Below are 25,587 nucleotides of genomic sequence, written 5' to 3'. Positions count from 1 at the left end.
TCAGGTGAAAGGGGAGAGGTTCATGAAGGAACTGAGGAGCAATTTTGTGACTCAGAGTGTGTTATGTATCTGAAACAAGCTGCCAGAGGAAACTATAAGAATGTGTAATTTTGGCATTCAAAAAACATTTGGACAGATTAATGGATAGGAAGGGCAAGTAAATGGAACTAACCAAAAATGGCATCTGTTTGGAGTGGATGAAATTGACTGAAGAACATGTTTTGTGTTGTATGACTCCCATGATATTGCAGGAAATTCACTGGCAGGAGCTAATTTGTTGCAACTGGGCAAATTGTAATGAAAAAAGGTTTTGGGTGCTGTTGGTATGGTGAACCATATCTTAACGTGCAACGAGGTGAACCATATCATAACGTGCAATGAGGATTGAGGGTGGATCTGTGACACAGTCATGTAAGATTGCAGTCCCATTTTCCCATAACAATTTTATAGTTAAAAAATACATGACTATTCCCAAAGATTGCAGTATAATGTTGAATTAATAGTTTTTGAAGTTTGATGAATATGTATTTAATTTTGTTATTTTAGCATTGTTTACTGGGGCATTGGTAAATATAGTCTATTCATACCATTCCTCTGTCCTATCCCTGGAGTTTTACAAACTTACTTTCATCAAATTCATTACTAATTTGTTTTTGAAGCTGTTGTTCTTGTCTGTTCTTTGTCATGTACCCTCTGTGTCCCTTGCTTACAACCATGCAACACCAGATAATGGAAACAGTATTTTAAAAATTATTTTATCTAAACCTGTCTAATCTTGTAAACTATCAAATCACCCCTCAATTTCCTTTTCTCTCCAAGCAGAACAACTGGAGTTTCTCCAAACTAACTTTGCAAAAATGGATTTTTACTACAACCTTTTCATGTTTCCTCTGCATTCTTTCTTTCAAAGACTTTTCATACCCTTCAGAGTGAAGTGAGTGGAACTGAAATATGTAGCCATTTCCTTATGGATATCACTAATAATAGCCTTCACAGATGAAATGGGAGGTTTTGAGCCCATTTGCTCAACATTGTTCCATTTCCCTTGCTGTCTTTGCACAACAACAATGTTTATTTTGGAGAAAATCTTAAGACAATTTTATGATTGTTAACTTCAGGATATCTTAAGAATTACAATTTTTTAAACGTGCATTTCTTGAGCTAAATATGAATAATTGTGTGAATATGATTGGATACTAATCGTTACAGGTAAAGAGAACATACCAATCCAGAACTGATATTAATTTGTTCAATTTATTTTTTGTTGCAGCTGTTTTTTAAAAAAAAAAGTATTTTAAGGATGCTTAAATGTAATGTTTTGAGTGAATTCAAATAGAGAAAACAATCCAGTTAATCTGCTTTTACTATGTGTATTTTCATGATTTGTTTGTCTCCTCAGCCAAATAATATCGGACATTTTAAAAAAAAGTCTGTTGACATTTTGAGTCTTTCAAGTAACTAAAAGTTATTACTTTCAGTTTTGTGAGTTCAAATACTTAGTAAAAATATTTGAGTTGTTTTTGTTAACCAGCCTTTGAACTAGATTGACCTACATACTATGTTTATACTTTCACCAAAATGAGTGCAGCTCTTCATTTGGAGCAAGAAAATGGCTAAGTTACTGACTACAACTACAAAGATCATATATCAGTTTAGTTTTTGGTCAATGAAGGCTCTCTATTTTCAATTCCATAACATTTCCCGAAAAATAGGGGTAAATTAAAGCAGATTAAAATAGTGAAATGTAGATTTTTACTTTTTCAATGGTTTAACTTGGATTTATTCCTTCTTGATCTCTAAATATATTGCATTAAATATTATTTTGAATTGACTGAAATGATTTTTAGAGGTAGTTTTCAAGCATTTAAAAAGTGTGTATCATAAAATGAAGGAAAAAGCTAAAACGCAGTGCAAGGATGAAAATGATTCATGTGGATTGGATATTTGAAGGTGCAAGATAAAATAGGATGATAATGTCAACATTTTAACTTTTTATAAACCATTTGTATTGATCGTGCAAGATACCCTAAAGAGGTTGAGTTGGTGGAGAAGGCGGTGAATGTAATATTGGCATACATATCTAGAGGAACAGGATAAAGCAGCAGTGATGTTGAGGCTTTATAAGGCACTGGTGAGGCCACACTTGGAGTACAGGGTACAGTATTTTGGGCTCTTTATTTAAGAAAGGATGTGCTGGCATTAGAGAGGGGTCAGAGAAAATTCACAACAATAATTTTTGGAATGAAGTGATTAGCACGTGAGGAACAATTGAAGGTTCTTGGACTATATTTATTGGAGTTCAGAGGAATGAGGGGGAACCTCATAGAAGCATTTCAAATGTTGTAAGGCCTGGCCAGAGTAGATGTGGCAAAGTTGTTTCTCATGGTAGGAGAGACAAAGGATGAGAAGGCACAACTTTATGATTGAAGGGCGTCCATTTAAAATAGTTGCAAATTCTTTAGCCAGAGAGGGTTGAATCTGTGGGATTTGCTGCTACAGGTGGCTGTGTGGAGGTCAAGTTGTTGGGGATATTTAAGGAAAAGAGGGCTGTGGGAGAATGGATCAGCACATGATGGAATAGTGGAGCGGACACAATGGGCCAAATGGCTTACTTTTGCTCCTATATCTTATGGGCTTGTGGTCTTGTATTCTATTGTTAAAGGTGTCCTAAGCCTATTCCCATTTTTGAATACAAACAAGTTATCTCCAACATTGAATTAGTATAGTCCCTTTCACACTTGCAAGTGATCCCAGGAATCAAAAGCCAATCGGCCTTTAAAGTGGTAAGTGTGAAAGCAAAATGAACTCAACACCGGTGTCAGATGATGCCATCTCATGCTGGGGATTGACGTCCTTGACTCCTATTACTATCCCCGGCGTCTGCAGATGCCAGCATTGTGATCAGGCAAGTGTGAAGCAGATAATTGCATTGTGGGATTGAAATGACATTTTTTTTTGCATGATCATGTCAAGGTCTGGGTGGAAGTGAGCTGCAGGCATGCTGGAGTGAAGGTAAACCAGGTGCTCCTCCATTTCTCCTCTGAAGTTAGCAGGCACATTGGCTAGGTTTGTTAAATGCTGTGATTCACAAGATCAGAGTTTATTTGGGTTGACTTTAAAGACATTCAAATCAGTGAAAAAGATTAAAATAGAACAAAAATACTGGCTTTTACAAACTGGGGTGATAGGGAGGTGCAGCAGCTTCTAATACTAAGGTTGGAGGAGGCATCAGGTTATGAGTTAACAGGCACAATTAAGAATGGTCAATTTTATGAGGGAATTGCCACAAAGCTCATGGAACTGGGGTATAAAAAGGACAAGAGACAGGTTATCAACAAATTAAAAAGACTCAAGAGGAGGCTGCACCAGGTCATGGACTATAATGGGAGTAGTGGTGCAGACAACTGGGACTGGCCTTATTTTAATCTTGCTTATGACATCTGAGGTACAAGCAGGGAGGTGACACCACTCGCCCTTGTGGGCAACCTTCAGGCTTTGAGGGGGGCTGATGCACAATCCCCTCAACCCAGTTTGCAACTGGAGGGGGATGAGAAGGGTGAGGTGCACAAACAGTATGCCCCTTGTGCCTCATCTCCAACAGACCCATCAACCACCCTGGTCCTGGTGCCTTACCCTCCCCTGGGTAACCCAACCTCGACCATTGTCTCATCTCCTATCACAACCTTGGCTGATCAGCAGATGGAAACTGACCCAACATCAACTGGCAATAATACAGGGAAAACACCTCCTGCTGTACCGGGAGCTGGTAAGACTCATAATTTATCTGTTCAAAGAAATTTCTTGTTTGAATTAAAGGTGAAGGCATGGCATTTAATTCACATACTTGTCTCGCCGATATCTAGGTGCGAGAAGAAGGCTGAGACATAAGAAGTACACAAAGCGGAAGGAGATAGCAAATTATATGCTTGTGCTTTTAGCTGAAATAGACCAGATGGACCATGAAAGAGAATGAGATAGAAGGAAGAGACAGGCTGAGATGTTGCAGAGGCTGATGCAGGAGCAATGAATGGCACTGCAACAGGTGTGCCAGGCTGAACATGAAGGATTGGCATACCTGACAACAGAGATTTGACAAGAGATGCAGGCACAGACAGCAGTTATAAGCAGACTTTCCTCATCAATCAAAGTGATTGGACGAGTCCAACTTTGGCCTTCCACCATTCAATCGCCTTCCATCCTTGCCAAGCCTCCTGCATCCCCCTTCCCACCAGCGTCCCCATCATTCCATCCAATTTCTTCCACCATGATGTCACATGCCTCTTTGCATACCCCTCCTGCCGTGCACCACCATCAGCCCTTCCCATTCCATTCTCCTCCCTCTTTCCGACCTACACAGCATTCTCCTTCCCATGGCTGTCTTTCGTCTCCAGTGGTGCACCAAACCTACATCCTAACCCTTATCAACCCCTTGGGTAGGGCACACTTGTCATCTATAGGTGCTGAGGGTTCAGCTGATCAAGCCATTATTAACCATTATATCAGCTCCTACATTCAACTGCTGGAGGATGAGAATGTTGAATGATCAGTTCACATTGTTCATTTTTCACTAAAGTTGTAAAGTTTACAATTCTGTAATATGTTGGTCAAGTTGAAGGTCAATATGAACTAAAAGTTGCCAAATATGTGTTTTAAACACGTTAAAGTTTTATTCAAGAAAGTTTTGCACTGCTTTTATTGACAATTATTGTCCACGTTTACATTGATGTTGTACATAAAGTTCCAATGGTTATTATACAGTTGTTATTTTAAAGTTCGTTTTTAACAATTGCACTATGTTCAAGGATGACCAATGAAGTTTTATAGACTTGTATAAGATTATCCTCATTTCCACATTGGACTGTCATTATAGCCTCACATATGGCCTGTGGAACCTCTGCAATGGACACTTTCTGGAAGAGGGAGATTGGAGACTTCAGCCCTCCACTCTTCCAGGAAGTGCTCCTTGTTAAGCTCACAGATATTATGCAAGACAGAGCAGGCAACAGCATAATCTGACATAAAGGCAGTATTAATATCTATTCATTTGGACAGGCACCTCTAGCGACCTTTGAGATGACTGAATGCATTTTCCACAAGTATTTTAGTGGAGCTTAGTCTGAAGTTGAATGTGCTCTTACAGTGATCAATGATGTGATGTTGTGTGAACCCCTTCATCAGCCATTTTTGCAGTGGGTAGATGGGATCCCCAATCAAACGCACAGGTATTTCCACACCATTCACATTTCTGGAGACCTGTGATACAATCAGATAGAGTGCATGGATGATCTGTCTGAGGTTGGCCATTGTATAGAATGAAATGACATCACTTCCGTCTTTTGCGTGCTGCCTTATGCAGGCACATCTGATTAAAGGTAGAACAGACCAAACATTGGGGATAAACCCTTGCAAGTGTGAAAGCATTTAATGTCCCAGTTAGGAGTGGTCTAGTATGAAAGACCAAACCCCCATTCCTATCCTGGGACACTGAACAGCCAATTTAGTGGGATGCAAGTATGAAAAGGGCTTATGTTGCATTCCTTCTGTTTGGGTGCAAATGGGAATTCCCCAAACCTGACAACTGCTCAATTCTAATAAATTTTTTAAACTGCTAAACTGGAAACAAGTTAAAAATGCAGAAACACATTTAATGTTCTTGAATGCATTTAACAGAATTGTCTTGGGAAGTCCGTCAGTCTTGAGGCTGCCTTGCTTACATTACAATTATGTCAGTTTTGAAATGTCTGATGAAGGATTTGTGGACTTTGCCTCAGGTGGGAGAAATTTAATGAGAATATGGATGGTTGATTGGGTTCTTGGATGCTTTTTCTGCTTGTGGTTGACCTTTTTATGCTCTATTGGAAGCAATTGCTCTGCACCTTCTAACTAGATTGAACTACATATTGTATAAAGTTTTTTTCTTTCAGTGAAATGAGTGCAACTCCTCCTTAGCAGTACTAATATGGCCAAGTTGCAGAATCTTATGGCTTCTGAGATTGTTTGTTGTTTTTTAAAATATTTTTGGTTTTCAAACCTAAATCAAATATACATCTTTTACATAAATAAAATAGTTTGCTTACAGCTTGCATGTAAAATATTAGTTTATCTTTTTTTATTTAATTTTTTATTTTACACACTATGAACCATATTAACCAAAATACATACAAACATTTCCCTCTTGAATATATACAGTGTCATTTTCTCCCCATTTTCCCCCCTCCCTTCCCTCCCTCCTTCCCACCCCCCTCTAAACCCATTAAACGTTCAACATATACAATACAATAAACCCATTAAACAATGTCATCACACAATGAAAATAAACAAGAAAATTGTGTCATCTACTTTACAAATTTGTTCGAATAATGTGACTTTATTTTTTAAATTGTATGTTTTTTTTTCCAATGGAATACATTTATTCATTTCCATGTACCATTGCTGTACTCTCGGCTTCTCTTCTGATTTCCAGGTTTGCATTATGCATTTTTTTTGCTATAGCTAAGGCTATCATAATAAATCTTTTTTGCACTTCATCCAGTTTGAGACCTAATTCTTCTTACTTAGAAGAAAGATCTCTGGAGTTTTTGGTATGTTGCTTTTTGTGATTTTTATTTAATACCTGATTTAGATCTTCCCAAAATTTTTCCACTTTCTCACATGCCCAAATTTCATGTACTGTTGTTCCAGTTTCCTTCTTACAGCGAAAACATCTATCTGAGACTGTTGGGTCCCATTTATTTAACTTTTGGGGTGTGATCTAAAGCCTGTGTAACCAATTATATTGTATCATGCATAACCTCATGTTTATTGTATTTCTCATGGTTCCGGAGCATAGCTTTTCCCATATTTCATTTTTTTATCTTTATGTTTAGATCTTGTTCCCACTTTTGTTTGTGTTTACAGCTTATTTCATCATTTTCTTTCTCTTGCAGCCTGATGTACATGTTTGTTATAAATCTTTTAATTATCATTGTGTCTGTAATCACATATTCAAAGCTGCTTCCTTCTGGTAACCTCAGTCTGCTTTCCAATTTGTCCTTTAAGTCGATTTTCAGTTGGTAGTATGCAAACATTGTGCCATGAGTTATAAATATTAGTTTTTCTTGAATACAAAATTTTCATAAATATCTGTATATTAATATAATAAATGCTATTTAAACATATTTACTTAACCAAACTTTAGTCAAATAAAACAAAATTTTCAAGCAATAAACATTCTAGCCCCCCTTCCCTTTAACACAAAAAAGTAGATGAATATTGTGTCTTTCTGTCCAACGTCGGAGCTTACAATCTACATTCTATTTTTAAAAAAGATATAAAATCGAGGAAGACTATGAATTTACAGCAGCGTTATTGTACTTGTGCACCAACATAATTCAAGTATGGTTGCCAGATCTTTAGGAATATATCATATTTGTTTCTTGTATGTGATCTTTTCCATAGGTATACGACTGTCCATTTCTGATATCCATCGTGCCAGAGCAATCGGTGTATCTGACTTCCATGTAACTGCTGCACATTTCTTGGCTACTGCCAATGCAATCTTAATAAAAGATGTTTAAAGCTCTGTGAGGTTATTGCTAATATCTATAAAATTTCCCAGTAAATATAATTCCAGGTTACCTGGAAAGTTCATTTCAGTAATCCTCGTTAAGACTTCTGATTCTTTCTTGCCAGAAAGAATGAATGTTTGTACATGACCATACAGAGTGGAGAAATGTTCCTCTATTTCATGTCCAAAGCATCTGTGTGATTTCTGGTTTTGATTTGTGTAGTCTTTGTGGGGTCAAATATTATTGATGCAAAAAGTTGTATTGCACCAAGCCATTCAGTTCATTAACCCACTTTGCACCATTCAGACCAAGATTGTTCTGCTATATTTCCTGCCAGACCTGCTTCCCTTCTTTCTCTTGATCTATATAATCTAGGCTTTTTCCCTTCCATTTGCAGGGCATAATATATTCGGATAATAAATTTGGGTATATTACCTACCCATAATGTGTGTTCCAATTCTTGGAGGAGTCATGTTTTTTCTCAAAATTTCTCTTCGAAAAGCCCTTAATTGCAGATAACAAAGGAAAGTACCATTTGAAATTCTATAGGTTTGCTTCATTTGTTCAAATGACATTAAGATACTGTCTTTGTAGCCAATCCCCTTTTGTAGCCATATATTTAGAATCCTATTTCCCATTATCATAGCATCAGGTTATTACATAATGGTGATCTTAACAAAATTCCATTTTTCCTTCCTATGTTATTGATAATATCCTGCCAATTTTTTTATCATATGAATCAATATAGGGTTTGAAGTTTTTTTCCTGATTAATTTTAAATTCCATCTTTAATCACTGTTTCATTCATTCCTTGTAATCCCATATGCCTCTATTTTGGTGGGTTTGTATCAAAGAAAGATGCTAAAAATCTTAATTGTGCAGCCAAATAATATTTTTTTTAAATCTGGGAGTCGCTGTCCCCCCTAGTTTATGATCCCATGTCAATTTTTCTAATGCTGTTCTTGCTACTTTATTATTCCATGTGAATTGTCTTACTGAATTATTTGTTGTTTTAAAAACTTTTTTGGTAAATGTATTGGTATTGACTGGATCAAATATTGAACATTTGGAATTATCTTCATTTTGATACAATTAACTCTCCCTTTTAACGTTAGGGCATGTCCTTCCATTTTTGTAGGTCTTGTTCTATTTTCACCAGCAGGGAGAATAGTTCATTTTGTACAAATTATTCAAATTGTTATCAAGCATAATTCCCAGATATTTAATCCCTTCATTTTCCCATTTGCATATACTTTTTGCTTTATATTGTTCATAATCATGATTTGTTAAAGGTAGAATTTCACTTTTATCCATATTTATTGTATACCCTGATACTCTTCTATACTTTGTTAAAGTTTTCTGCAAATTTTCCAGTGATCTCCCGGGTTCAAATATATACATTAATATATCATCGGCAAACAAACTTATTGACCTTGACTGACCTTGAAGCCTTCAATTTCAGGATTGCTTCTGATTATTTCTGCTAGTGGCTCTATCACCATAACAAATAGAGCTGGGGAGAGAGGGCAACCTTGTCTGCTTAATCGGCTTAACAGGAATGCTCCTGATATTTGGCTGTTAGTTGTTATTTTTGCTTGTGGTTTTTGATATAATGCCCTAATCTAGTTAATAAATACCCAACTTTTCCATTGTTTTAAACAGAAACAGCCAATCAAGTCTATCAAATGCTTTTTTTGCATCTAATGTTACCACTATATTAGGATCCTGTCTTGATTGGGCTAAATGTATTGTGTTAAACAATCTCGTCAGATTATTTGATGCTTGTCTGCCTTTAACAAATTCCACTTGATCTGTATGTATTAACTGTCCTAACCTGTTCGCCAGTGCTTTTGCTATTATTTTATAATCTGTGTTTAGTAGAGATATTGGTCGATAGGAAGAAGATTTAAGTGGATTTTTTTTTTGTAAAGCAGTAATTATTGCCATTGAGAAAGAGTCTGTGTTTCTACTGCATGCTCTACTACGTCTATGAATAACTGCATTAACAAATCCTTAAATTCTTTGTGAAACTCGAGTAGAAATCTATCTTCACCCAGGGCTTTATTAGCTTGAAGAGTTCCTAATGCTTTCTCAATGTCCTCCCTAGTGAAATTTAAATCCAATTCTTGTCTATCATTATCATTCAGTTTTGGGAGTTCCACACAATCTACAACCTCCTCTATTTCAGTCTCATCTCCCGGAGAGTCGGATTTATATAAATTTTTATAATATTTTGTCTGAATATTTCATTTATTTATTTCTGGTTATACGTGACTGTATTGTTTTCCTTCTGTAGAGCATTTATAGCTCTTGCTGATTCTACAGCCTTCAATTGCCATGCCAATTTTTTATGTTCCCTTTCTCCTCATTCGTAATATTTCTGTTTTGTGTTTAAATAATCTGTTCTGCTCTGTATGTTTGTAAAGTGTTATATTGAATTTTCTTATTTTCCATTGTTCTATATTTGTCTTGTTCCCCTGTTCTTGATTTTTAAAAAATTCTTCTGTTTCTTTCTCCAATTAATTCATTTCAGCATTAAACTTTCTTTTAATCTTTTTTGTGAATGAAATGATTTGTCCTCATAGATATGCCTTTAAAGTATCCCATATCAGTTGATCCTAAATTTATTTCACAAAAAATTTCAATGTTGTCTTATAAATTATTTAAAATCCTCCCTTTTTAACAACAGCGTCTTTAATCACCACCTATACATGCTTTCTTGTTTTGGTATTTGTATTTTTAAGGTTAGTGGTGAATGATCCAGGTGTAATCTGGGTAAGTATTCTGTTTTTTCTACTCTATCCTTCAGACTCAACTATAGCAAAATCAAGTCTAGTTTGTGAATCATGCATTTTTAGAATAAAATGAGTAGTCTCTTTCTGTGGAATTGGACAGCCTCCATACATCCATCAAATTTAAATCTTTCATATATGAAAGTGTTAGCTTAGCCACTTAACTCTTGTTACTTTTCTTGCTGACTTATCAAGTATTGGGTCTAGACAAAAATTAAAGTCCCCTCCGATCAGTATATTTTGCCTTCCCTCTGCTGTTTTTAAAAACACATCCTTCATAAAGACCTCGTTGTCATAATTTAGAGCATAAGTATTCATTAACGTTCACGATTCTGGATAAATTTTGTCGTTTATCATTCTATATCTGCCGGCTTGCTTGATTTTTTGAAATATTTTCGATAACAATTGGAACATTTTTATTGATTAAAATTTCTACTCCCCCTGCTTTTGAATTAAATGATGAAGAAAGCCCTGTCCCACGCATAATCGTTTTAGTTTATCATGTTCTACTTCTGTGAGATGTGTTTCTTGGAGGCAGCTCCCCCGCACTGTCTGTTGAGGTAGCTGCTGAAGCCAAAACTTATTTTGTTGTTGTTCTTGGCTTTTTTGTGTGCGATCTTCCAGTCATTTTTGACACTTCTTATTAATATGTTGTATACACAATTTTTCAAGCAAAAATTCTATTAGGGGACACTTTTTGGTCATCTCTTAGCACTTTTTCTCGGAGAGCTAGGAAAAACACTTCTGCTTAACCACTCAGCATGGCCACACCCCTCGATTGTTGTGATTGTTCATCAGTTTGCACCATTATTTATTTATGAAAACTTATTATTTTCAGTTTTATAATATTTCATTGGGGGGGGGGGAGGAATCATTCAATAGCAGCTTTCAGCTGCTCCAAGGCAGATAATGTGCCGGCAGACGCGGCTGGGGGAGTGCAGCTGGGACGCTCAGGTGGCTGTGGAGAAGATGCCTTTCTGTCACCTGAACGTGTCGAGTGAAGGACAGCCGCGTCTGAGCAAACGCTGGCTCCTGTGGACTGTGGCCATAGTCCCACTGTTGCTTTCAGGTGCAATGGGGGATTCTCTGAGCCAGAGAATATACCTACAGGAGGAAGGTTAGGTAAGTGTCAGGTGGCCACCTGACAGCCGCATTGAGGTAGAATAGGTGGCTTTACAGTTGGGTATTCTGGCCACCTGAAAGAGGCTATGAAAACCAGTTAAAAAAAATTAGGAAAATGCAGATTTTGATTTTTCTCCATAAATTTGAGCAGTCCTGGGTAGGGATCATCTTGATTTTATCAAGGAGGTTTTGAGGAAATCTTTAAAGTGTTATTTTACACCCCCATTGGTAGTTGCTTACTTATGGCAGAACAGAGTAGAACGTTTGTTTCAGGAGATTGATGTCAAGCATGCCTATTGAATCTGGTTGATTAAGATCATTGGCTCATTGCTGGGAATTGTGGCCTAGCACCAGCTTCCTTTTCCTGTCAGTAGATTTGCAGGATTTTGGGGAGTTTGTATAGGCAGTAATTATCCATTATTTTGAGATAGTTATTATAAGTTGCTCACATTTCTGATCCTCTATATCAGTTTTGACAGGCCTCAATTCTTCAATCTTCCAAGCATGTATCTACCTCCAGTTTAAAAATTTCTAATGATCTTCCACAGCCCACTGATTCCAAGGATTCACTGACTGCTGCAAAAATACATTTTTATGCACATAATTTTTACCAGCTCCTTGTCTTGTAACTATGGCTCCTTGTTCAAATTTCTTCGAGGAGTAAACACATCTTTTCTGTCATGATCTGCAATATCTTGTAGGTACCAATGAGGACACAGCTGATTCTTTTGGCCACTTTTCGTAGGACAGCTCTCCACTCCAAAGGATTAGCCTGGTAACTTTCTTTCGATGGCCTCCAGTGTAACTATATCCTTTTATAGGTAAGGTGTCCAAAATTAGTGTAGCCTTACCAATATCCTGTAAAATTGTAACAAAATTTCTAAACTTTAATCCCTTTGCAACAAAGGCCAAAGTGTCATTTGTCCTCTTAACTGGTTGCATCTAATGTCCTGTGATTCACCTAGATTTTATACTTATTAGCAGTCGTTCTCCATTGAGATAAACTGCTTATCAAAGTGCATAAGCTCTATTTGTAAAGTTTTTGTACAATGACTCAATCTATCAATATTTAATTGCAGGATCTAATCCATTACAGAATAGTTTCTTCACAACATGTCTTTCCATCTATTTTTGTGTTGTGGGCAAACATTTTTCCCCCTGGTTCAGGTGAAAAATTTGAAGAGAAAATAATTAAGGCCAACTAACTGATTTCCAAGATATTGCATGAGTTAGATCGACACTGTAAAAGACCCATTTATTCCATACCTATCTGTTTTCTATGTGATTAATCCATGCAAACACACTATCATGAGCTTTTAATTTATGTGAAATATGAAAGTCTGCAGATGCGATGATTGCAGTAAAAACACTGAAATGCTGGAGGAATTCAGCTGGTCTTTCATTGTCCATATGAGACAAAGATATATTGCCCTTGAGCCCTTCTTCGAGGAATAAGCAGAATGAGGAAAAAAACCCAGGAAATCTAAGAGTACAAACAATGCTGGCTGAGGGAGGATTAATTGGATATGCGTTTAATTGGATTTGATAAGGGAAGCAGTGAGAATGGATTATGTCTGTGCGAGAAGGAAGAAGGGAGATACAGAGCTGGGGGGGGAGAGGTGACAGTGGGAAGTGAGGGGGGACAGGGGAGTTTAATTAAAACCAAAGAAGTCAAAATTAATGCGATCTGGTTTGAAGGTGTCCAGTCAGAAGATGAGATGTTGTTCCACCAATTTGCAGGTTGTCTTAGTCTGGCAGTGCAGGAGATCATGGACAGATATGTCAGTAAGGGAATGGGATGGGGAATTGAAATGGGCGAGCCACTGGGAGATCCATGCTATTGCAGCGGACAGAATTGAGGTGCTCAACAATGCAATCTTCCAGCCTGTCCCCAGCCTCTCTGATGTAGAGAAGACCACAACAGGAGCACCAGATATAGTAGATGACAATTGCAGATTTACAAGTGAAATGTTCCTTCATTTGGAAGGGCTGTTGTGGGGGGGGGAGGTGGTAAGGGAGAGGTGTGGGCACAAGTGGAGCATCTCCTGCACCTCACAGGTGTAGGTACCGAGGGAATGTTTGGTGGGAGGGAGGAGTGGACAAAAAAGTCACAGTGAGTGGTCCTTGTGGAAGATGGAGAGGGAAATGTACATCTAGTGCTGGGATCACATAGTACGTGGCGTAAATAGTGGAGGAGGATATGTTGGATGCGGAGGCTGATGGGGTGGAAGGTGAGGGCAAGAGGAATCCTAACCTTGTTGTGCATGGGGGTGGAGGAGGCCAGGGCAATTGTATGAGTAATGGAGGATATGCGGGTGAGGGCTGAGTTGATGGTGGTTGAGGGAAAGCCACATTGTTTGAAGAAGGAGGACATCTTAGATGATTTGATATGGAAGTCCTGGGTCTAGGTGTGGCAGAGATGTAGGAAATGAGAGAATAGAATGGAATCCTTACAGGGGACAGGAGGTGAAGTGGGAGTTGATGGGTTTGCAGAAGATATCTCCTCAGATAGATGGAGAGATTGAGGAAAGGGAGACTGTTGCTAGAGAGGGACAAAGTGAATTTGAGGTTGGGGTGGAATTAAAGTGGATGAAGTTGACGAGCTCATCATGGGTGCATTAGGCAACACCAAAGTAATCATCGATGTAGCTGAGGAACAGTTGAGGGGCCTTGTCTGTGTGGGCTTGTAGCATGGATTGCTCCACAGAGCCAACAAAAAGGCCGGCATAGCTGTATGTAGGTGTGCAGGAGTCAAAGGAGAAATTGTTTGGGGCAAGGACAAGTTCTGGTGGAGGGGAACTGATTGGGTCTATCGTCCAGAAATAAACTAAGGGCTTTGAGGCCTTCTGTTTGAAGTATGGAGGTCGTAAAGGTTAAAACCTTGTGTTTGTTAATTTTGTGCGTATCTCTTTAAGAAAAAGTATGGTTTGTAGTGTTACCATGAGTGACTATGATGTAATATGTCGTAATAAGAGCTTGCATCCAATTCTTTGACGAACTATGAAGGAAACGTGAGCTTGAGATAATTTTCTTCGAATTGATCTTGTATATCTCTTTAAAGTTGAATATTGTTATATTTTTAAATACAGTATTTGCTTTGTTTATTCGTCATTATGAAAATCTTAATGTGAAGTTATGCAGACTTGACCAGTACTTTAATAGGTGTTCTGATAAGATTTTGTAAAGAGCCTATTGTAATTGCTGCAGATATTGAAGCGATGTTTCATCAAGTGAAAGTGCCATCAGAAGATTGTGATTTTTCTATGATTGTTATGGTGGTCTAATGGCAATTACAGTAAAGATATGACTGAATACAGAATGACAGCTCATCTATTTGAAGCAACTTCATCACTGAGTTGTGCAAATTTTGCTCTCAGGAAATCTGCTGAAGATAATGAAGAGCAATTTAGTTCTCAAGCTATAAGCACCATCAGAAATAATTTCTATATTGATGATTGTCTTACTTCAGTAGTTTCAGAAAAAGCAGCAATAGGTCTTTATCATGTGTTAAAAGAGATCTGTAATAAAGGAGGTTTCTTATGAATTGGATTAACAACAGTTGAGATGTGTAAGAGCAAAGGAGATAAAATAGATTGATTAGATTGTGTCGTTCCACCTGTCAAAAGAATTCTAGGGATGGAATGGTGTGTTCAATTTGATGTTTTCAAATTCAAAATTGTTTTGAAAGAATGGCCTTTAACAAGAAGAGGTATTCTTTCGATCGTAAGATCAATATATGATCCTTTGGGAATATTAGCACTGATAGTATTAATAGCCAAGAAAATTCTGCAAACATTGTACAGAAGAAAATTTGTATGGGATGAAACGTACTAGATTCCATCACACAAGATCGAATGAATTGGATTGAGAGTCTCAAAATGTTACACAGTTTTGAAGTCAACAGATGTGGCAATTCCAAAGTCTGTAGGTTTAAAACTTGCTCAGTTACACCACTTTCCTGACGCAGGCAAAAAAGTGGTTTTGGTACCGTCAGTTATTTAGTACTACGAAATAACCAAGAGCGAGTACATTGTAGATTTGTAATGGGAAAAGCCAGAGTGACACGTTTTGAAATTAAGGAAATACTAGAACATGGAAATTGTTGTCTATAGAGGTGTATGTCCATGGTAAACATGAGGTGATCGAGTTCAGGGAAATGTAAGTTGTTGTGAAGTGATTAAGCACATGTGAAGTGTTCCAGATGTAGGTGGGGAGGGACTGGACCGCGGGGACAAATCAGGGTTAAGGTAAGCGGATACCAATCAGGTGGGGCAGGAGTACATGGACACAATGGATCTGCCAGGACATTTGGGTTTGTGGATCTTGGGTAGGAGGTAGAAAACGGGTGGTACAGGGTTGGGAAACAATAAGTTGAAGGTTATGTCAGGGAGGTGACCGGAAGTGATGAGTTCAGGGATAGTGCGTGATATAGTGGTTTGATGAATTTTGGTGGGGTCCTGTTGGAGTGGTAAGTAAGAGAAGGTGTCTGAGAGTTGTCGCCTGGCTCCGGCTGAAGTCAGTGCGCCAGACCACATCAGCACCACCCTTGTCTGCAGATTTGATGGTGAGGTTTCATTGGTGTGAAGAGAGTGGAGGGCAAGGTGTTCCTACCACTACCTTTCTGCCTTCCACAGGAACCGCTCCCTCCATGACTCCCTTGTCCACTCCTCTCTCCCCACCAATCGTCTCCTTCGAACCTACACCTGTGACTGCAGGAGATGCTCCCCTTGCGCCCGCACCTCCTTTCTCTCTCTCTCTCTCTCTTTTTTTCTCTCTCTCTTTCTCTCTCTCTTTCTCTCTCTCTTTCTCTCTCTCTTTCTCTCTCTCTTTCTCTCTCTCTTTCTCTCTCTCTTTCTCTCTCTGTTTTCTCTCTCTCTTTCTCTCTCTCTTTCTCTCTCTCTTTCTCTCTCTCTTTCTCTCTCTCTTTCTCTCTTCTCTTTCTCTCTCTCTTTCTCTCTCTCTTTCTCTCTCTCCTCTCTCTCTCCTCTCTCTGTCTTTCTCTCTCTCTTTCTCTCTCTCTCTCTCTCTCTCTCTCTCTCTCTCTCTCTCTCTCTCTCTTTCTCTCTCTCTTTCTCTCTCTCTTTCTCTCTCTCTTTCTCTCTCTCTTTCTTCTCTCTCTTTCTCTCTCTCTTTCTCTCTCTCTTTCTCTCTCTCTTTCTCTCTCTCTTTCTCTCTCTCTTTCTCTCTCTCTTTCTCTCTCTCTTTCTCTCTCTCTTTCTCTCTCTCTTTTCTCTCTCTCTTTTCTCTCTCTCTTTCTCTCTCTCGCTTTCTCTTTCGCTTTCTCTTTCGCTTCTCTCTCTCTCTCTCTCTCTCTCTCTCTCTCTTTCTTCCATTTGGTGTCCCAAATAAACCTTCCAAGTGAAGCAACATTTCATGTGAATCTGCAGGGGTTATCTATTGCATCCGGTGCTCCTGTCTCAGTCTCCTCTATGTTGGAAAAATTGGGCAGACCAGGAGATAGCTTTTTTTTTTGAGCATCTCTGCTCTATCTGCTGCAATAGCATGGATCTCCCAGTGTCCACCCATTTCAATTCCCCATCCTATTCCCTTGGTGACCAGCATTGCTAGACTGACACCACCTGCAAATTTGAGGAACAACATCTCGTCTTCTCACTGGGCACCCTCTAACCAGATCACATTAATAAAGACTTCACTGACTTTTGTTTAAACCCCCTGCCCCCTCTCCCCCTCACTTCTTCCTATTGTTGCCTTCCCCCAGGTCTCTCTGTCTCTCCCCTCTCTCTTCTTCCACCCCCTCCACCTTTTCCATCTCCTTTTGCACAATCAATTCTCACCACCTCTTCCTTTATTATATCCAATTAACCTGTTCTATTGGTCTGGACTTCTCCCCCAACCAGTATTGTCTGTACTCTTATCTTTTCTGTTTTTGCTCATTCTGCTTATTCCTTGAAGGGCTCAGGCCTGAAACATCAGCAATATATCTTTGTCTTAATTTATGTACTGACTTCTTTAAGGGCACCTTGTCAAATGCCATTTAGAAATCTAAATCCCATTTAGAAATCTAAATGCCTGATACTGTATTGACTCTCACAGTATTGACTGTTAAATCCTCAAAGAACTCAAGCAAATGTCAAACTTGATTTTCATAAAACCAAGCTGACTTGATTTGATGACCTGGCTCTCCTAACTGATTTGTTATTTTTCCTTTGGTCATTGACTTGAGCATCATGCCAGCAATGGACATTAGCTAGCCTATCGTTCTCCACCTTTTTCTTTCGGCTTAATTGAACAAGGGAATCATATTTTCTCTTTTCTAATCCTCTGTTACATTCCTTGAGTGTGTAAAATTTGAACCAATGGGTCCACTTCATTTACTTCCTTTAAAACCCTTGGGTGTAGGTCATCAGGTCATGCCTCGTCTAACTAGTTTTGTGTGTTTTTCTCCATCTTTGTCCCTTATGATTGGGATTTTTACAACTTTGTCCATGTTTTTTTTTAAATTAGCCCATTTTTTATCTTTGGGATATCTGCAGTGTCCTTCATTCTGAAGATTATTTAATGAATCTGCAATTTCCTCATTTCCTGTGATTATAACTTCAAACTCATTTTCTAGAAATCCTAAATTTAGCCATTCTCTTCCTTTATACACAGCCATTAAAACTCTTGCTGTTCATTTAACATGTGGTGTACCCTTTGTACTTGGGATAAATTTCTGTTTTGCACTATGAACCACCTGAATATCTACCACTGCTCATTTACTAGTCTTTCTCCTATCTTATTTATCCAGTTAAGTTGAAACAATTGCAGCTTCATACTGCTATAATTGCCCTTTGAGGTTACTGGCCTTCAATTTGTATTTGGAGTTCTACACCTGGATCTGGACCTTCAAACTGAAGGATTGCATTTGTCAGTTATTGAGCGGCTTTAACTCATTGAAGGAAGTGAGCCAGATTGCAGTAAACAGTGGAGTGGATTGCTGGTGATGTGAGGGAGACCGTCTGAAATGCTGTGTGAGAAGGCAGAAGCAGGGTAAGCAGGCAGGCATCGGGGTTAGACTGAGAGTTAACCCATTCAGACCAATGCTCTTGATGATCTTGATCACAAATGTAGGATTGTTAGAGAAGATTACCTGAACCAGAAAGAAATGCAGGGCTGCTGTGCTCTGATGATTCCAGAAACATGACGGCATTCCAGATTCAACCAGACGACTTTATGGTCAGACAGATATTCAGCTGCCTCTGGCAACCCTCAAGGAGGGGGTCTGTGCATTTACATTATGAGAAGTGGTGTACAAATGTTGTAAAGATAGTATGCTCAGCAACGATCGAGTACCTGATGATGAAATGCAGACCCTTCTTACCTACCCAGGGAATTCATAGCCACATTGATTGCTGCAGTATACTTTGTCTTTGGAAAATGAGGGTGAAGCATTGAAGGAGCTTTATGGTGCCACCTGTGAGGCCCAGACATCTCACCTTGATGGTTGCATGATTGTAGCTGGTGACTTCAACTATGCTAAACAGAAAACTGTTCTTCTGCAGTTTCAACATCATGTCAACTTCTTCAACAGAGGAGAAAACACCCTAGATTGAGTGGACACTAATGTCCCTGGTACATACAAGACTGCCCTTGCCCCCTAGCTTGGATGCTGGGGCCACATGTGTGTCCTGCTAGTCCTGGCATACAGACAGCTGGTAAAATAAATGAAGCCAGTTAGCAGAGTGATCAGGACGTAGACGGGGGTTGGGGGTGGGTAAGGATGGCCACAGCAGTGCTTCAGGATTGCATTGAGACCACAGACAGGAGCTGTTTCAGGGAGGAAGCCTCCAACAATGGTTACATAAATACTGATGAGTACATGAGCTGAGTGACTGGTGGTATTAGCAGCTACTTTGAGGATAGAACAGAGATAAAATGCCACATAATTAGGATCGACCAGAAATTATGGTTGGACGCAGAGGTCTGTGCATATCTTGGGGCTCGGGATGCAGCCTTCAGGGCAGGAGACAGGATGGCAAGAGGGCTGAACACGTGTGCAATTCTGAATGGAAAGCATGGATATGCACAGAAGATCCATGTCAGCTGTGCCATGCAGGCGACACGTGGTGCATGTGGCAAGATATTAAAACAGTAACAAGAGAACCTTGTGAGTCAACGATAATGACTCCTTCCTTATGGACAAACTGAACAACATCTATGCCAAATTAGACAAGAACAATAGGCTCCTTGCATAGCTGCAGCTGAGGTAAGGAGAATCCTATCTAGGTGAACCAACACAAGGCACTGTGACCAGTCAACATACCTGGTTAGGTACTGATTGACAGTGGAGGTCCTGATGGTCATCTCCAACACTTCATTGCAGCAGTCCTCACAGGTTTCAAGGCATCCTCCGTTATCCCGGTATCAAAGAGGGAGACTATAACAGGTCTCAATGATTATTGCCCAGTGGCACTGACTTCCAACATTATGACATGCTTCTAACATCTGGTGATAGCACACCTTCCAGGGACACTGAACCCATTTCAGTTCATCTACAGACGGAACTGTTCCAATGATGATGTTCTAGCCTCGTCCCTCCACTCTGTCCTGACCCACTTGGAGAACGACTCCTCATACGCCAGGCTGTTGATCATTGACTTCAACTTGGCGTTTAATACATTTGTACCCTAGAGGCTAGTGAAGAAGCTGTCCTTGCTGGAACTGAACACCCCTCTCTACTGGCGTCCCGACTTCCTAGTGGAAAGACCAAAGTCTGTCCAGCATGGCAGCAGAACATCGAACACCTCGGGCTGAGGGCTCAGTTTGGTTCTATTCACGCTGCTGACCCACAACTCAATGGCAGATCCAGCTCTTACGGAGTCATCAAGTTTGTAGGTGACGCACAACAGTAGTTGATCTCATCAGCAACAATAATGAGTAGTGCTACAGAGAAGAGATGCAAAATCTCGTGAAATGGTGTGAGAATAACAATCTAATTCTCAACGTGGATAAGATAAAGGTGAAAGATTGTGGTTGACAGGAAGACCAAGGATCACCACCTTCCACTACACATTAATAGCTTGGTAGTGGTGAGTACCACATTCCTTAGAGTCCACTTAAGAAATGATCTATCCTAATACACAACAGCAACTGCACGTCTTTAGAAGGTGGAGGATGTCTCGGCTGCTGGCCACTATTCTATCAAAAGTGCCCTGGTCAACTCCAGGAGCATAAAAGCAGCAGGGAGGTTCATTTAGGACTCCCTCCCATAAGGCATAGGGCAAGAAATAGGCTATTCAGCCCATCTAGTGTGCCCTGCCATTCATTCATGAGCTTATCCATTTTCCCCACTCAGCCACACTGCCTAGCTTCCCCATAACTTTGATGCCCTGGCTGATCAAGAATCTATCAATCTCTGCTTTAAATACACCCATTGACATGACCTCTACAATGGCCTGTTGGAACAAAGTCCACAGGTTTCCTACTGTCTGGATGAAGAAATTCCTCCGCATTGTTGTTCTAAGTCAAAGGTCTCCAATGTAGTTGACATTGACCCCTGTGGGTTGATGGCACTATTCCAAAGTGCCAGTAAATGCCAGAGGGTCAGAAGGAAGTCGATAAACACCGGGACGGGGGTGGGGGGGGGTGGGTGATGTTCGATTGTACTTTTGCGGTGGAAAGATAGCACCCATGGCAGTGGTGGCCAACCTTTCGTGGCTACTATATTGTATTTGGCTTTGGCCTTTAAATGTTGAGATTGAACAGGAGGATGGACTGAACGTAGAATGTATGTGTTTTGTGTACCTTTGGTAGCTCCCCATGTCCAAAGCTACCACCCTTCCTCTCCTGACCAGCGCCACCACAACCCACCCACCTCCCCACCCCCTGTCCAGCACCAAGATACCATGCCTGGGGGTTGATGAGGGATCAAGTATTCCATGAAGGGATTGATGGTTTAAAATGTTTGGGGACCCCTGTTCTAAGTGGATGTCCTTCAATCCTCTTATACTAGACTCTCCCATCATTAGAAGCAACTCTGTCCATGCCTTTCAACATTTAAGATGTTTCAGTGGGACCCTGTTCTTGGGTAAACTTGTACCTCTCACTTTGTTCGTTTTAGATTGGTCACAGTGTTTGAGCTACCGAAAGAAAATAGACACACACACACCGAGAGCAGTTCAGTTTATACAAGTCTTTATTACTAAATCTAAAGCTGATTTCAAACTACAATATGCAAGCCCTTCCCAATTATACTTATCAATGCCTGGACTGGTCCTAACTGCCGAGGCAAGGCAACGACTGCACATTTGTAGTAGGTGGTTGGGGCGCCGGTGGCAGCTTCTCCACCTTCCCCGACCGGGAAGTTGGCTGGACTCTAGAAGTTCTTCTTCTTGCTGAGAGATGTTGCCACCTCCGGAGAGTCTCAAACTTCAACAGCAGGACCATGGCTTATATTACCCAAAAACTGCGTACCCAAGCACCTATTCCCAGCACAGTAAGAAAGATAAGTGAGCAAGCTAGCATGCCTAGGCTTCTATCGAATAACGTAATTTTCAGCTTATCACTTTGATTACAATGGTTTATTTTGCGTCAAGGCTAGGCCTCTGACAGTGTGTGACCAAAACAAGCAGGAGGATTAAATGTTCTTGGTACACAGATGTCCTTTTGTCAGATAACTGCATCTCTGGGCCCCATGGTGGAATTTAGCTTGTCTGCTGAGTCTCAAGCAAGTTACTGATTCTCAGCCTTGCAGGAGCAAAAAACATGGTTTAAATCCTCCAAAACAGACCCCCCCCACCTCATTTTCCCAAATTCCAACTAGAATTGGCCAAGAGCTCTTAAATGCTCCTTATATGATAACTCTTTCATTCCCAGAATCAATGTTGTGAATCTCCTCTGAAAACTCTCCAACATCAGCACATCCTTTCTGAAATGAGGAAGCCAAAACTGCTCCCATTACTCAAGTGAGGTCTTACCAGTGCCTGATAAAGCCTCAATATCACAACCATGCTCTTGTATTCTATTCTTCTTGAAATGAATGCCAGCATTAAATTTGACCTTCACCATCGACTCAGCCTGCAAGCTATAATCTAAATCATGATTACCCATCATAAGAAGTGGCCCCAACACTGACTCCTATGGAATACCACTAGCAACTAGCAGCCAACCAGAATATGATCCCCCTATGATTCTTTTCTTCCTGCCAATCAGCCAATGCTCTACCTATGCTAGTATGTTTCCTGTTATACCATGGTTTCTTGAAAGTGGACTCTTGTAAGTAGCCTCATGTATGGCACCTTGTCAAAGGCCTTCTGAAAATCCAAATGAGCAACATCCACTGCATCTTCTTTAACTAGCCTGCTTGTCACTTCTTCAAAGAATTTCAATAGATTTGTCAAGGAAGAAATGCTGATATATTTCCTAATCAGTGAGATATATGATAGAAGTGAGTCTGCAGAAGGTGGTGGTCCCATGTATCTCTTGCTCTTGTCCTCCTTTGAGGTAAAGATACAGATTTGGGAGATAATGTTGGAATAAATTAAGTGCACAATTGCAGTAAATACTTATTATAAGTTGCATACTATAGCTGGTGAGTGTTGATTGTGAAGGGAATAGATATTTAAAGCAGTAGATGATTGCCAATAAAATGGGCAGCTTTCTAAGGAATTGCAAATGTAGCTAAAAGTCATCCAGTCATTATTTAACATTCTTATTTGTGAACATGATGGAAGGAAGGTAATTGAAGCAGATGAAAATGGTGTCTCAGTGGTATTCTGGGGCTGGGATGATTGACTTTATTCAACATCACTCTATTTTCCCTGGAGTGAGGTGTGGCCCCAGTACAGTATTTTCCTTTTGATGCTTAATAACTTCAATTTTTACCGCATTTCAAATGCTGCAATGATGTCAAATGCAGTCTCTCTCACCTTGCCTCGACAATTTAGCTCCTTGCTCCATTTTTAGATCAAGACTGATAAGATCTGGATTTAAGCAGTACCGGTGAAACTTGAAACTGGGCATTGGTGAGCAAGTTATTGATGATTAAGTATCACTTAATAGTACATCACCAACAGTAGATTGGATGTTTTTATGATCAGGACATACATGAGAATACTGTCCACTTTTCATATGTTGCATCGAGTCCACGCTGCTGAAGATCCAGCTGCGCTGGATGGGTCACGTCTCCAGAATGGAGGACCATCGCCTTCCCAAGATCGTGTTATATGGCGAGCTCTCCACTGGCCACCGTGACAGAGGTGCACCAAAGAAAAGTTACAAGGACTGCCTAAAGAAATCTCTTGGTGCCTGCCACATTGACCACCGCCAGTGGGCTGATATCGCCTCAAACCGTGCATCTTGGCGCCTCACAGTTTGGCGGGCAGCAACCTCCTTTGAAGAAGACCGCAGAGCCTACCTCACTGACAAAAGGCAAAGGAGGAAAAACCCAACACCCATCCCCAACCAACCAATTTTCCCCTGCAACCGCTGCAATCGTGTCTGCCTGTCCCGCATCGGACTTGTCAGCCACAAACGAGTCTGCAGCTGATGTGGACTTTTTACCCCCTCCATAAATCTTCGTCCGCGAAGCCAAGCCAAAGAAAGAAGACATTACTGGACTAGCTTTGCTGGAGATGGAGCTAGTTCTGTAGTTATTACCAGAGCCAAAATATGATAGGTTTTACAGGCTTCACTGTTTTTAGCCATTTTGGACTGTAATTTGGGACTGTAATTTGGAACACATTGAATTGGATGAAGATTGGCTTCTGTGATAGAATCTGAAGAAGAAGTGGAAATGGAAATAGACCATCTAGCATCAAGTTACAAGCAAGACAAGGCCACTCCCTGCCTTTTAGATCTTCTATGGTCCACTTAACATATACTGGGGACTAGGGTCTAAATCAGCAGAATTGTCATTTGCAAGTGCATGAAATGGGTATATTCAGAGTATTCCACTGTTATTTTCCCTGACCAGTTTGATACTTTGTTGATCTGCACCACAGATCATAATATTTGAGATTCTATCATTGCCAAACATGGCCAGTTCAATTCTGCTATTTGTGGGCCAACCTTGCTTCTTGTAGATGGATTTATCATGTAGGTATGTCTTCATCTACAGAGTTTATGCAGTAACTTACCTTGGCTACTCTAGCAGATACTTCAGACCCACAACCTTTACTTTCAAGAAAGACAGTATGGCCAAAAGATTAAAAATGTTATCATGCAAATTGTCATCAACACGTTCATCAAATGAATTGAAGATTTATTACTCTTTCTCCATTATTGCTGGATCTAAATCCAGGAATTTCCTTTCTCACATTGCTGTTGGAACACCTTCTTCACAAGGGCTGCAATACTGTCTTCTCAAAGGGAGTTTTGGTTGAAAATTAAATATTGACTTAATTTGTGATGCTTGTTTCATAAATGATATAAAAATTTTATCAACAAAGTTATTGAAGATTGAAACAAAAAATTGAATAAAACACTTTCAAGAGGCAAACTGTTGAGTTTTGGAAAACAGATCCCCTTCCATTACAAGATGTTTTTTTTTCTCTTCAGGATATTCCTTTGCTCGAGATCATAACACAATTGCGTGATCATAAGGAGACTACTTAATGGAGTGGGGGGGACAGAACGTGTGATTTGAGTTTTGTTTAATAATGCTGCTTTCAGTTTACTGTGCGAGTTGGGGAACTTATTTTGTTAGTATAATTTCTTTTAGCTTAGATAAATGGTAATGTTCAAGCAAAAAAATTATGTATTTGAGCATTTTTTTTCAGTTGTAGGATTTTAATCTGCTGAATTTTGTCTCTTAATATTCATGATTAAAATGGCTTAAAATTGCTGTAGAATTTTAAAAAAAGATTTTTACTTTACACCACATGCATAATGTGTGGAGCATTTTTTTTTTTGCAAGCCAACTATTCAAAAATTTAGGTAGAGATAAAAGCCTTATTGCACATTTTGGATTTTTTGTTACATTTTGGATTGTTATGAAAGGACATTGCCCAGTTAAATGGTCTAGAATTAATGGTTAATGTTGACTGCTACCCTCATCGAATAAATGATAAGCTGCAGAACATTTGTCAACATTGATTGCACTAATTTTGTTTGAGCAGCTGTAAGAATTGTTGAGAGTACTTATTATGTACTACCATTTCTTGGTTGAAAGGCAGAAATATACCAGA

The 25,587-nt window shown here is 39.6% G+C and overlaps 1 protein-coding gene across 14 annotated transcripts in view; it reads left to right on the top strand.

Annotated features, from left to right (window-relative positions):
- The window catches only part of cdkl5 (cyclin dependent kinase like 5), a 168,465-nt gene that overhangs the window by 8,157 nt on the left and 134,721 nt on the right, over positions 1–25,587 (top strand). The window contains exon 1 of one of the 14 annotated variants that reach the window (XM_069889820.1): positions 3,743–3,766. The exons of the other annotated variants lie outside the window; for them this stretch is intronic. The gene's annotated coding sequence lies outside the window, so the exon portion shown is untranslated. Of the gene's footprint in view, positions 1–3,742; positions 3,767–25,587 lie in introns of those variants that run through there. 14 annotated transcript variants of the gene reach the window in all.

This window comes from Narcine bancroftii, chromosome 7 (assembly GCF_036971445.1).
Source record: "Narcine bancroftii isolate sNarBan1 chromosome 7, sNarBan1.hap1, whole genome shotgun sequence".
Taxonomy (NCBI): Eukaryota; Metazoa; Chordata; class Chondrichthyes; order Torpediniformes; family Narcinidae; genus Narcine; species Narcine bancroftii.
Note: the sequence above shows the minus strand (reverse complement) of the source record. Positions and strands in the feature narration are given on the sequence as shown.